Below are 12,062 nucleotides of genomic sequence, written 5' to 3' on the forward strand. Positions count from 1 at the left end.
AGCAGGCGCTGACCTCTGGGCTCAGAGACGGACTCACACCCACCAACAGACACAGACCTGGAACCATGTGGGACGGATGGGGCTGGGGAGAGATTAAGAGGGGCTTGAGGTCAACATGAATTACCCAGAACGGGTGTCCACAGTGGGTACCCGAAGGCCAACACGTGCACGTGTGGGACACACAGGCATGCCCACAGGCAATCATGTATGAAGGTCTCACACACACACACAGGCACACGCACATGCACGTGTGTACAGGGCTCCCAGGGCACACACACTCAGGGACACATGTGTGCCCACACACACACACACACACACCACACAGTCCCAGCACTGAGGTCTGGACAGGGCCTAGCAAGCGCCGCCCCTACTATGGGCCGGAAAGTGGATGAAAATACTCGCAGAGGGGCCAGCATCGGCCGAGCCCAGCCCAGCCCTGCAGCTGAGGCTGAAAGGGGCTACAGAGATTCACCTGGGCACAAGCTGGGCCCTGCAGGTCAGCAGCCCCCTCTGTACCATGAGCCTGCTGTTCCCAGGATCGGTCCTCCCCACGCCACAGGCCCTGCTCACAAGGTTAGCTGTGAGGACCTCCACCCTGCCCCTCAAGCAGGGGGTTAGCTGTGAGGACCTCCACCCTGCCCCTCAAGCAGGGGGCTGTACCATCTGGGCAGGCCTGGCCCCTGCCCAAGAGAGCCCCTCAGAGGCTCTGCAGATGGGTGAGACCCTGACAACAGCCCAGGGGGCAGGACACGCTGGCCGCACCCAGCCCCGACCCCCAGCCTGAAAGCTCGGGTCTCTGTGCTGTGCCCCCAGCCCGGGTGTTGGGAGACAGGCTCCAGCCAGGTGCATCATGCATGGAAACCCACAGAGGGCTCCACGATGGCCCAGAACGGCCGCTCCCCGAAGAGCCAGGGACACTGGAAAAGGGGGACAGGCCTGGGGTGCAGCTGTGTGCCGCCCAAACGGCCAGGGCAGGGTCCCAGCAGGGCCAGGCAGCCTCAGCCCCAGGGGCGGCTCGCCATGTCCGCCTGGCCGAGCGCAGGCTGGCGGCCCATTTGCTATTTTGAGGCGATGGGCGCAGCGGCTGAACCACTCAATGCCACCAGGAGCCGGGTGGGGGGAGGAGGGCAGAACCTTCAGAACTAATGTCAATTTTCTGCATCAAATATTTTGATAATTAAACAAAGCTGATCAAGAGAGGCAAGCAGCACGGCTCCGGAGCTCAGGAAGCAGAGCCCATTAAATAGAGGGGCCAGAAAGTGCCCGAGGCGGCAGCCTCAGATTAATGACTTGGCGGTAATAGATTTTCCCAAGCTCAGTCGCACGGGGCAGTGGGGGCAGGGCGCGATCAGAGCCGGCGCCCGGAGACGCCGTTAAAGGAGCAGGGATGGTAAATCAAGGTGCCCACGCGGACAGTGGGGCCGGCCTCAGGCTGAGACCCACCCACCCGTGTCTGACCCTAGGTGACTGCTCCTGCGGTGATGAGGAGCTAAGGTCCAGGTTCCCCGGACGCCCCCGGACCAGCGGGAAGTGTGCTTCCGGCACAAGGGGCGACGCAGAGAGGCGGAGGGGACAATCCCGCCCTCTGACCTCTGTCCTTTGGCTGCACCGATGCACGTCTGGGTCCTGGGGCAAGGACCCGTGCCCCTGAGGGTGCCCTCTGTGCTGCCCACAGAAGGAAGGTCAGGCTGATGGGGCTGGCTGAATTCATGCCCCAGACCTCGCCCACCTGATGCCCGCTCACATCCCCACGGCTGTGAAGTGTGGAAACCAGATGAAAGAAGCACGTTCCGGCCCGGCAGAGGCCTGACAGGCTCACACTGCAGGGATGGGTTAGATGTGGGATGTTTTCCAGGACTGGGGGCATCATAGGGTAATAAAACCCAGGGCTCCTGGCTGGCCCAGTCCTACGCCCGTGCCTGCAGCTGACCTGGGGAGGGCGGGGCTGCATGTTTGGGGAAGGCGCCCCCGGGACTCTGGTACTATGGGGAAGCTGGACTATGCAGGAGGAGGCCCTGCCGGCGGAGGCGGCCAGTGGGCTCCACCAAGCCCCTCACAGATTCTTGGGGCCTCTCTGTGAGATGCGAGTGTGGGAACTACCTGTCATGTGGTCCTCCGAGAAGCAGCACGGCCATCCCTCGAGAGAGCTGGCCTGGGTCCAGAACCTCCCGTGTGCGGATTCCCTGGGCTCCATCGGCCTTCGAGGTCTAGGGCACGCAAGGAGTGAGGGTGCAGGCACCATTCTTTCCGGCTTTCAACAGATGCATACTGGGGGCTGTGGTGGGCCAGGCTCAGGAAGACAGCTGTGGCCTAGTTGGGTGAAGCTCCCAGAGGGGCCAAGGGGTCATCCCTGTCTACACAGCAATAGTTGTGCAGCCAGCAGTCCCCCAAGAGGGGCTAGCCCGTCCCCAGGTGCGGGATCATGGCCTGTGTGCTACCTGCTCGTCTACACCACCCTGACAGCAAAAAAGCATGGGGAGTGCTCTCCAAGCTGTGTTGACTGAGGCCTCCCAGGACCAGCAGCGATGCAGTTGCCTCCCGATGCCTCCTCCCTGCGGGGCCTGCGCGCAGCTCTCGGGTAGAGAGGCCTCCTGGAGCTCACAGCAGGGAGTGAGCTGCGAGTCCTTCACTCACGCCCAGTCGTGGGGTCTGGGAGCTCCACACCAGGGAGGACTCCATGCTCTCTCGGCCACCCTCCCTTCTCATGGCCAGAGGGCCCCCAGCAGTGGGACTGGCCAGAGGGCGCCTGGGACACCTGGAGCTCTCGGCTACCCTATTGGTCCTTTCCCACCTCATGCCCCAGTGTGGAAGGGGAGGCACCTGTGTGTCCTTCCAAGGCCACGAAGGGTAACACAGGGCTTAGTCCTGGGTCAACTTGGCCCCGATCACCACTCCCTGCCCTGGCCCCAGAGCCCATGGAGGCAGGCTGGGCCCAGGGTCCTCCTCCAGTCCCAGCAGCCCTGCCGGCTGCGGCCCCCAAACCCTGTGCCCGCCCCCACCCCTCCAGACAGGCGTACAGGCGCCACCACCCCACCCAGGTTCTTACAACTGAAATCATCTCTTCTGTTTTACATCATTAGGAAGCGGAACCTTCCCATAACTGCCTGGTCGCCCTCTGGATACAATTTTTTCTCCGTATGGACATAGGTTGTTCTAATTAGAATCATGTATCCTGAGTATGCCCCAGTTTTTAACTCGCACACACCGGCCGGAGCCTGGACAGGCAGGAGTGTGGGTTCAGGGCCAGGTATGCCAGCAGGGAGGGCTGGGCGGTGCTGGCCACATGGGCCAGGGTCTCCCTGTGCTTGTAGAGTGTGTGGGCATGAGTGTGTGCTCACGTGAGTGTGTGCTTGCGGTGTGCATGTGTGCACACCTGTTTGCTTGCCAAGTGTGTGTCCATGCACGAGTGTGTGTGTGTATGCTCACATGCGTGTGCACCCTGCCCAGCGCCACACACTCAGGAGACCGTGTTTCAGGAGCCCAAGTGGGATAGAGAGCAGGTGGCACGGCCCCAGGCAGCGGCCTCCCCCATAGTCATTTGTGCACTCAGCAAACACTTGTCTGGCACCTGCCATGTCCCGGGTCCCCATCCCGGCCCCCACTGGGTTCCCACTCTAGTGTCTCGTCAGCAGGGCGGGGGCGTGGTCACTAACAGGTGCCCGGGGCTGACCGTCCAGCTCGAGGGGCAGGATCCAAGCTTGTGGACCAGCGCCCCCACCCACCACGAGCCCCACTCTCCAGCACTCCCTGCCTTCGCCTCAGAGCCACAGTGAGGTGCAAGGCCGCTCTCACCCCCACGCCTTTGCAGAGGATGTTCCCTCTGCAATGTTGCCCTTCCCTGCCTCACCCACCAGCAACAACCACCCTGTTCTCACAGGACCTGTGGAGGCCACGCTCCAGGTGGAGCCCCCGCCCCAGACACCCAGCCCTCTGTTCCTGTTGCCCTGGGGGCTTCACTGTAGCCCCCACCCGGTGGGTGCTGCCACCCCTCACCCACCCAGCAGGTATCCAGGGCCAATCCCTAGCTGCCCCAGCAGGCCCTTCCTCTAGGTCTGGACCTGGGCCCCAGAGCACCTGCCGGGCCCCAAAGCCCCACCGCCGCCTCCCTGAGCCTCCACTTCTCATCTGCCCAGTGGGCAGGAAACACCTGCGGGGTGGGGGTCCTGGCTGTGAAGCAGGGGCTGCCTGCCCCCAGGCCACAGCGGGTTCTCCCACCCCTGAGTCCTGCAGGGGGTGCAGAGGGCAGAGCGGGGTCCCTGGAAGCACCCCCAGGAACAGCAGCGTCTCAGCCCCAGGCAGCCCGGCTCAGCCCCGTCCTCAGAGCAGATGGTGCCACTCCGGGTTTGATTTTCCAGGAAGTGAATCTGTGCAGGACCACACCGGTGTTGCTGGGATTTGTGTGCGGCAAGGAGCCTAGAAACTTCCTTGAGAGGACTGTGGGTTAGGGACCTGCTGCAGCACCTACATGGCACGGCCGACACGGTGCACACACTGGGCCAGTGTCCACCATCCCTAGCTGAGTGGGAGACAGAAGAGCAGCCCAGGGGTCTTCCCACAGGCGGCCCTCCCCGCAGCATGCCGGGATTCAAGGGCCCCTCCCGGCCCTCGGTGGGTGACCAGGACCCTTGTGTGTCTGCTTCTCCAACCAGGTGCTCCTGAGCCAAATGTTCAGGATGGGGCTCATGGTGACCCAACCCTGAAGGCCCCAGGGCTCTGAATGAACTGTGGCTGATAACGTCCAGGCAGGGGCTCGGTGGGCCGCTGAGCAAGAAGGCGTCAGGGAAACTGCCCGGAGAGGACAGTGGGAGAGCCAGGCCCATAGCTGGAGCCGCAACCCAGTGGGGGCCAGTCAGGACGCCTGTGGCCAAAAATAACTTGGGCCCGAGGAAGGGGGTGTCCTGGATAAAGGGCCAGGATCTCAGGGAGCCTCCCGCCTTGGCTCAGGCCTTGACAACCGGGAACTTAGGGACCCAGCTGTCCCTTGAGCCAGGCGCCCATGTCCCCAGCTGAGCCACATCCTGCCCCTGAGTCCAGGCTGCCTCCTGGAGACCCTGTGCCCACACCAGCCCGGGCCTGGGTGCCCTCGGGCCCACCGAGAGTGGCCCCAGCTGCACTGGGGGACCTGACTCACGGCACTCCCCTGCACACTCATGAGGGTCCCTGCTGCGGCCCAGAACCCCACTGCAGGTCAGCAGCGGCCTCGGGATCTGCCCTTGGGAACCTGCATGCAGGGGCTGCGTCGCAGTGTCAGGATCAGACCCACCAGGTGCAGCAGGACCCATAAATCATGCGTGTGCCCAGTGCCGGCTCGGTCACTGCAACTACACAGTGGCTCAGGCGGCCCCGTATTTCTATTGGCTGTGACAGCCCAGATAAATCTGTCCTAGCCAATCCACTGTGGGCAGCAGGGCGTAGTGAGGATGGGGTGGCCAAGCCAGGTGTGTGCTGTCTGGAAGCCCCATGGCCGGGGGACGGTGGGGAGGCCGTGACCTTGTGGCCACCCTCGCTGAAGAGGCCCAGGGGCTGCCAGAGGTGGGAAGTAAGGCCACTTCCTCCCTGTCCCCTTGGGGGCGGAATGGCATGGCCCTGGCACAGAAACGCTGCTGCCCTCCCAGCTTCGGTGGCCATGCCTGTGTGCGAGAGGCCAGAGGGACTTGGAGCCCCTGACGGTGGCACCTGACCCCTGGGATCCTGCCTGGCACCTCCCTGTGGTTCCCAGCCTTGCACCTGCCCCTTCTGGCTTCGTGACCCTGGGCCAGCCCCTCATCCTCTTTAAACCTCCCTTTTCTCACCTGCAGACTGGGGACACGGCCCCCACTCTAATGCAGTCAGGACCGAGTGGGGGCCTGCTGACAGCTGTCACAACACAGGGGACTTTGGCTGTCCTCAGAGCACCCTGCCATGCCAGGGAACCAGTCATGAGCTCAATAAATCCCTCTAAGGGGCACTGACATGACAGAAGCCAGACCCAGGACAGCTGCCCCAGAAGGACCTCACCGCGCCTTCCCAGCCTGCTTCCCCCACACTACAGGGTCCCCGCCTTCCCAGCCTGCTTCCCCCCCACTACAGGGTCCCCGCCTTCCCAGCCTGCTTCCCCCCCACTACAGGGTCCCCGCCTTCCCAGCCTGCTTCCCCCCGACTACAGGGTCCCCGCCTTCCCAGCCTGCTTCCCCCCCACTACAGGGTCCCCGCCTTCCCAGCCTGCTTCCCCCCCACTACAGGGTCCCTGCCTTCCCAGCCTGCATGCTCCCCCCACTACAGGGTTCTCTCTGCCCCCCTCGGCCCACCTCCTTTCCTGGACAGCCCAACCCTCACCGGTCTCCTGAGATCCATGCATTGGCCACCCCGGCCCACTCCCACAGCAGCCAGCACCCAGGGCCAGCCTGCCCTGCCCAGAGAAGGTGGGTGACGCAGATGGGCCCCGCTGCTGGGAGCTGTCCCCAGACTTTAGATGACCAGTGCTGGCTCTATCTGTGTCTCTGAGGCTCCCCCAAGCTCAGGTCTCTGCACCCCACAAAGGTTTGTTGAGTGACGAGGGCAAAGATGGTGGCAGCCAACCCTCCTGGGGAGCCGCACACCCTGTTCCCTGCCAGCCCTGGAGGAGGGAGCTCTCCGTGAACCCCATTCCTGCCCAGGCAGTGCCCAGCCCAGAGGTCTCGAGGCCCAGTGGGTGGACATGGTCACGTGCCTCCCTCTGTCTCACGACAGGCCGCAGAACCTGCAACGAGGCCTGGGGATTTGCAGATTCCTGTGGAATTATGGCAGAGCCGGCCCCAGGCCCAGTTCCCAGCTAGCTCAGTAGGCACCTGCCACTCATCCTCCTGGGCTCTGTCCATGCTGCGTTACCTGTCCTCAGAACCTGGCCCCCGGCTTTGCCTGGTCACCATCAGCACGGCGCCTCCTTTGCCCGTGTCTCGGGATGCTGTCCTCTCATGTCCACTCCTCCTCTGTCCTCCTGACGGTCCCCAATGCTGCCTGCTCCAGGCCACTCCGCCTCTGTCCTCCTGATGGTCCCCAACGCCGCCTGCTCCAGGCCACTCCGCCTCTGTCCTCCTGACGGTCCCCAACGCTGCCTGCTCCAGGCCACTCTGCCTCTGTCCCTGGGCCTGGTCAGCCTGGCCATCTTCTCAACACCATCTCTGGTTCCAGCTCGGGAAACCCCTGGGGTCACACCAGTCCCCAGGTTCTTAGAGGATGGAGCAAGGGGTGCCACGGCTGAGGAATGGGTGCTGCTCACACCGGACAGGGTTTATCTGCAGTGTGTCCAGGTGGAGGAACGCCAGGACGACTCTGGTCAGCTGACCAAAGGCATGTTCACAGAGTGAAAGGGAGTCACTTACCAAAAATACTGCAGGAATAGGGCGGCGATGACCGAACCCCAGTCCAAGGAGGGTCCAGACTCAAAGCACAGAACAGTTCAAACGCCCATGTGGGTGGGGACCGGTCACCTTCCACGCTCCCGTAGCTCCTCCTGTTTCCAGCAGGCCAGGAGCCGGGCACAGAGTGGGCAGCAGAGGCTCATGCCAGTCCGTGGAGTGGGGCCCGGCCCACAGCTGTAGAGATGTGTCTACAACCCCAGGAAGGGCCCCAGGCCCCTGGACCGAGTGCTGGTCAACCGACAGGCCCATCCGCAGAACCCACACACGAGGCCATGGCCAGAGACAAAGCGTTTGGTCCACTTCAGCCCAGCACCCCTGGGACTGCCCCTCCACCGAGTCACCACGTGGCAGGGTCATGTGAGGCACCTTTGAAATCCTGGAACCCTTCTTGAAAGATGAGCCCAGGGATGGCTGACGGAGTTAAAGGCCCTGAACTGGGAACCCAGCTCTGCTTAAAAGCTAAGGTCAAGGGAGAGAGGACTTTGAGGAGAGGGATGCCAAGGAGCCCCTGAGCACAGCCAGGTCCACACCTTCTCCTGTGGCTTTCGGGACCCCTGCCCTGGGACCAGCAACCCTGGCCTGGTCAGCTCCTGCAGCTCTCCCCTCCCACTCTGATGGGGAGCCTCCGTTTCAGGGCCTGTAAGCAGCCGGGCCAGAGAGCCTTAAGCCCCTTCCTCCAGCATGGAAAGTGTCGCCTCTCCACTGGCAGCAGCTGGCACAGGGTGGATGGGACAGGCGGTGGGCACCTGGTTCCCTCCTTCCTCCCCTGGGAGTGACATGCCAGCGGCCCGGGCCCCCGACCCTTCCATCAGCCAAGAGACAGAGGCTGCATCCCTTCCATCTGCGCCCGATCCCCGTCCACTCTCGACACCCACCCCCCATCCTTGATAGATAATGGTTTAATAAGTGATCTGTTTTTTATTTAAAGGGTCGGCAGTAAAACCCAGATCACATTTCTCACTTGGTGGGTTAAAAAACCGCTTACGCTCATTTCTGCAATGTAAAGCGACACTATATCAAATCAAACATTTCCAGATGTGCCCAGCTTGCGCAGAGGTGCAGGCGGCCGCCGGCAGACCAGCAAGCGGGAAAGGCAGGCCGGGCGCCGGAAAGCAGGCCAGAGACACCACCTACTGGCCGGCCAGGCGGCACCGGGCCCAGCTCCCTCTGCCGATGCAGCAGATTCCCGTGGGGTGCGAGGGTCTAAGGACCCTTCCTATGTGCGGGGCCTGGAGCAGGGCAGGGGCCAGGGCCCTGGAGCAGGGCTTCAAGGCCAGGCTGGCCACTCTGCCCAGGCTTCTCTGACCGTGTTCTGTCCCCCAGCAGCCACCCCTGCCCACGGCAGCTGGAAGTGTGCCTGGAGAGCCCCGGGGAGAGAGGGCTCCTGCATGGAACACTGACATAGTATCCAGGACCCACTGGAAGGCCCAGAAGGCAGGGAGGACCTGAGAGACTGATGGGGTTCCTGAGCTTCCTCGGCCCCTCCTCGGCTGAGCACACTAACCCAGGGCCCGGCCCTGCGCCGGGAAACGGGAGTGGGTTTGTGACATCATCTTATGGATGGGACCCCAGGCCTCAAGGAGCCCCTTGCCCCCCAGACCACAGCACCAAGCGCACCCCAGGCCAGGTCACCAGGCGGCTCCATTCGAACAGAAAGAGGAGGCAGGGTCTCGGGTCCTGCAAAAGCCCCCAAAATCTGCAGCGATGAGACGGATGCTGGCCCATAACCCACACGGCTGCGCAGAGGTGACAGGTACTGGTGTGAGGGAACCTGCCAGAGCACCTTGGGGCAGAGAGTTCTAGAAAGCCAGTCCTCCAGGGGCTTCTGGACCCACCCGGGCCGTCTCTAGGGGTGGGGAGTCCTGGAAACACATTTGCTGGCAATCACCCTAAAACGCATTCCCGGGATTCCCCCCACAGTATGTGGTTTGCCCTTGGAATTAAAACCAAGGCCAACTTTCAATTTAGCGATAGAGTTGTAAACTCTCGAGGTGTGTGGAGCGCTGACCCACCCCAGAGAGGAGCCACGCTCTATCAACAGAGGTCCTAGGAAGCAAATTTGGGGATTTGGTCCAAAGCCTGTGGAATGACCTTTCGTGAGACCTGCCATGTGTCTGTGTGGGTCACGGCTGGGGCTGGGTGATAGGAGCCCCGTGAGCCCCACCCTGCTCCTCCTTCTAGAGGGTCTTCACTCCAGACACAGCACCGCGAAGCCCAGCGCCTGCTCCACTTTCTGGGCCATGATGAGGGGCGGAGGGAGGGAAACCGAGGATGGACAGGAGCCAGCTGGCCCGGGAGGTGCCGTCCTGCCTGGGTGGCCCAGCCAGGGACGATCTGGCAGAGCCAGCCGGACGCGCCCTCCCCCAGGCTTCCTGCAAGGCCAGCCCTTCCCCTCCACCCTGCAAACAGGAGTGATAGAGAGTCCTCGGGGGTCTCTGAAACGCCAGAACTCCCCCTTCCCCCTCTCTCTGATGTTGTGTCTGCAGGATGCAGACATCTGCCAGCTGATGCCTGCAGCCCAGTGGTCACTCCAAGCCCAGCTGGCAGAGCCGAAACCATGACATCACCCAACAGAGAACTAAGGGTTCTGGGCCTCTCTCTGCCCCGCCCAGCACCCACATGGCTCACATGCACACCCACAGGGGCCGTGTCCTGTAGACTCTGACCTGGAGGCTGACTATCCTCCCCAGACCTGTCTGAATTTTGCCCACCAGGATAGAGAAGGGTCCGCCCACCTTACACTGGGGTTTTGTATTTCCCAGGGAAAGGAAATTACACCTGTGATGGTAGGAGGGAAATGCTAGACTGCTCTTGAGCAAAATGCCACCTCTTCCGAGAAGTCCCCCTGGCTTCACAGCCCTTCAACCCTGGCCCCTCCCTCCTACTCCAAGATACTCTGGGACAGGACCTGTGTTTTTTCCTTTTATTTTCTTCAGGACCTCACCGCCATCACTCCCAGCCCTCCCTAGTTCCTGGCACAGACTATACTTCTGCCAGAGGGTGTGGGGCAGAGGCTGACCAGCAGGTGGGTTGTTCTCCATACGAAAGCACTGGTTGCATTTTTAATAATAGCACTGGGTGAAACATGCTGCTGCCTCTGTCTCATGAGGAAGGCTTCGTTTAACGAGCATCCAGGTGCCCCCTTTCCACACGCACCCCCGATCCTGCAGCCCCCCAGCTCAGAGCCACTGTTGCCCCCCATCTAGCCACTCAGGGAGGCCAGGTAATGCTGGGATGGGCCCCCGCCTGCCCTGGATGGCCGCTCCTAACTCTGAGACTTAAGCAAACCCATGCACTGGAGCCACCTTGCTGTTCACATTGCGTGTTTTCGCCAGGCCTCCTTCTGCCCCACGGCCACCCCTGCCCGACCTTCCAGCACCATCTCCAGCTAGACTTTCCAGGAGCTGGACAGACAGAGGCGCCTCCCAGCACCTCTGCGTCCTTGTCTGAGAACACGGGGTGAGGGGAGAGAACCCGTGCCCAGCAGCCACTGCGGGATTAAACATGGAGAGGCAGGTGTGGGGCCGCCGTGGGCACCCAAGGGGAGCAGTTCCTGTCACCGTCACTGTCGTCACCATCATCACCATCATTGCCGTCGTTGTGGTTTTGCCTAGTAGCTGCCCATGAGCCATCACAGTCTCACCTCTCTCCCAGTGGCTGCCTGTTCCAGGCCTGGGCAGAAGCCAGGGGACCTGAGGAGTGGCCGTCTCTGTCTTCCAGGCCCGGACAGCCTCAGAGGGCAAGCGGAAGGGTCGACTCTCACGCAGGGGAGAACTCAGAAATCCCCCGGGATCCACCCAGGGACTCAGAGAGGAGGAGGGTCTGGTGGAGCCACAGGGTCGTCAGGAGGGCTTCCTGGAGGGGGCAGAACTGGAAGAGAGGGCAGAGATTAAACCCACCCTGACAAGACAATCGCCCTAGGACAAAGGAATCTTAAAAGCCTCAGGGCACCTCCAGGAGAGAGAGAGACTCCAGCCCCAGGACAGCAGCACAGGCCTCCTGGGGTGAACAGTGGCAGCTGACAGAGGAATCCAGGCCCACGGACTTGGGGAGGAGGAAGGGTCTCCTGAGCTGATACCCAGGACAGAGCCACAGCCTGGAAGTCACGTTCCTTAGTTTCACTTCATCTTGTAAATAAAGCTGCAGTTTAGGGCTCCACATTTTTTAGGCAAAAAAAAAAAAAAAAGAAAGAAAGAAAGAAAGAAAGAAATCTGACCAGGCGCAGTGGCTCTCGCCTGTAATCCCAACACTTTGGGAGGCCAAGGTGGGTGCATCACCTGAGGTCAGGAGTTCAAGACCAGCTTGACCAACATGGTGAAACCCCATCTCTACTAAAAATGCAAAAAATTAGCTGGGCATGGTGGTGCACGCCTGTAATCCCAGCTACTCGGGAGGGTGAGGCAGGAGAATCACTTCAACTCGGAAGGCAGAGGTTGCAGTGAGCCAGGATTGCACCACTGCACTCCAGCCTGGGTGACAGAGCAAAACTCAAAAAAAAAAAAAAAAAAAAAAAAAATCCTCAGCTTGGCAGGCTGGGGAGAGCTTGCAGCTATAATAAATGGAGCTTGTACCAATAAGGTGTGGGTGGGTAACAGGTGCCTTTTCCTAGGCTATGAGGAGCACCTGGAAAAGCAGAGGGTCAGCCCCAGTGCCTGGGAGCCAGGGAACACAGGAGCCCTCCTA

At 61.7% G+C, this 12,062-nt stretch overlaps 1 long non-coding RNA gene across 2 annotated transcripts; it reads left to right on the top strand.

Moving 5' to 3' along the window:
* Positions 1–8,969: 8,969 nt before the first annotated feature.
* LOC139356983 (uncharacterized) lies at positions 8,970–11,523 on the top strand. Of its 2 annotated transcripts, none has more exons than XR_011609582.1 (3): positions 8,970–9,132; positions 10,142–10,404; positions 10,715–11,523. It is a non-coding gene; the product is annotated as an uncharacterized lncRNA (long non-coding RNA). The 2 variants fall into 2 exon arrangements; XR_011609585.1 differs by having other exon boundaries at positions 10,316–10,404.
* The last annotated feature ends 539 nt before the right edge of the window (positions 11,524–12,062 follow it).

The sequence above is a fragment of the Macaca nemestrina genome, chromosome 1 (genome assembly GCF_043159975.1).
Source record: "Macaca nemestrina isolate mMacNem1 chromosome 1, mMacNem.hap1, whole genome shotgun sequence".
NCBI lineage: Eukaryota > Metazoa > Chordata > Mammalia > Primates > Cercopithecidae > Macaca > Macaca nemestrina.